This window comes from Aplysia californica, unplaced genomic scaffold (assembly GCF_000002075.1).
Source record: "Aplysia californica isolate F4 #8 unplaced genomic scaffold, AplCal3.0 scaffold00798, whole genome shotgun sequence".
Taxonomy (NCBI): domain Eukaryota; kingdom Metazoa; phylum Mollusca; class Gastropoda; order Aplysiida; family Aplysiidae; genus Aplysia; species Aplysia californica.
Genome location: NW_004798068.1, coordinates 133290 through 134676, shown reverse-complemented (window position 1 = coordinate 134676; position 1387 = coordinate 133290). Strand labels below are relative to the sequence as shown.

The window sequence follows — 1387 nt, the reverse complement described above, 5'->3', positions numbered from 1 at the left end:
ATTAATCGTCTTTTTCATAATCCGGCATAAAAAAATCCATAATAGCAATAATAATAATAATTATTATTATAATAATAATAGTGATAGTAATAACAATACTACTACTACTAGTAATATTTCGTTCACACAAGTTAAAATAGTTTACAGTAATTAAGAAAAACCAGTTCAACCACACAAAGAAGAAACATCACAACCATAATATACACGTAAGGACAGCAGTAAAAACAAAACAGATCAACACTTACTAAAACAGAACAACAAAAAATTAAACAAACGAGTCTTGTGTAATCGCTTAAACGTTTTAGGATTTGTTATTTCTCTGAGATCCTGGGGTAAGGAATTCCAGATTTTAGAGCCAAAAAATGAGAAACTTTTCTCGCCGAAAGAGTTTTATTTCATTCTAAGGGCCCTGAATTTTGTTGTGTCTGTGGACGACAGTAGCGGACGAGAAGGGGCAAGGAACATAATATACAAAAATGGCTACCTCAGAATTACAAAATTTTATTTCTAACAATTTATTTTTAGCCGTTTTGAGTTACCAAGACCATGAGGTCAGAAAGCAAATTGCTATGTGTGCTCCTTCAAAATCTTAGAATATTCGGAGTCGCTTTTAAGAACTTCAAAGAATTACATACTAAAATGGTCGATTTTAAGGACAAACAAGCTAACCCAGATTTCGGGGGTTTCCAGAAATCTTGACCTTCACCAAAAGTGGGCATTGCCCTACCTATAAGAGAAATTTGGTTTCATTGGTGTGTATATTTGTTTGGTTATAGAGAAAACTCTCCTTGTCTTTTAAAGAAACTGAACAAGGAGCAAAAACTTTACCTTCGATTTTCTCGAAACAACATTTTTCGGGACAGCCCTCTTGTGCTTAAAGGCGACCATATTATGCTTAACATAATATTGTGAAACTCAACAATTTTGACGCCACATTTTGGCAAAACAAAGTATTGAGCAGAGCATCATCACTCATCACCACCATTATATCTAAAACCATCACCTCTCTCAGATCAATGACACACATCTATAATCCTGGAATCTCTATCTGCTTTTGCAGTTACTTGTTATACTAAGTATGCACGTAATACACTATTGGACACTATCATAATATGCACTTTTTTCTACTAATCAGATGGCGTCAATCTCATATAAATGGGCAACCGGGAAAAAAGGTATGAGCTGAGAGAACTTTGTATAATAATTCTGAGGTAGCGAAATGTTTCAAAAGACCTCACCTTTCCAGACGTAGCGAAATGTTTTAAAAGACCTCACCTTTCCAGACGTAACGAAATGTATTAAGAGACCTCACCTTTCCAGACGTAACGAAATGTATTAAGAGACCTCACCTTTCCAGACGTAACGAAATGTATTAAGAGACCTCACC

At 34.8% G+C, this 1387-nt stretch overlaps 1 protein-coding gene across 1 annotated transcript in view; it reads right to left on the bottom strand.

Moving 5' to 3' along the window:
• LOC118478661 (gamma-aminobutyric acid type B receptor subunit 2-like) overlaps nucleotides 1-1387 on the bottom strand; it is a 139300-nt gene that overhangs the window by 18029 nt on the left and 119884 nt on the right. The gene's annotated exons all lie outside the window — the stretch shown is intronic.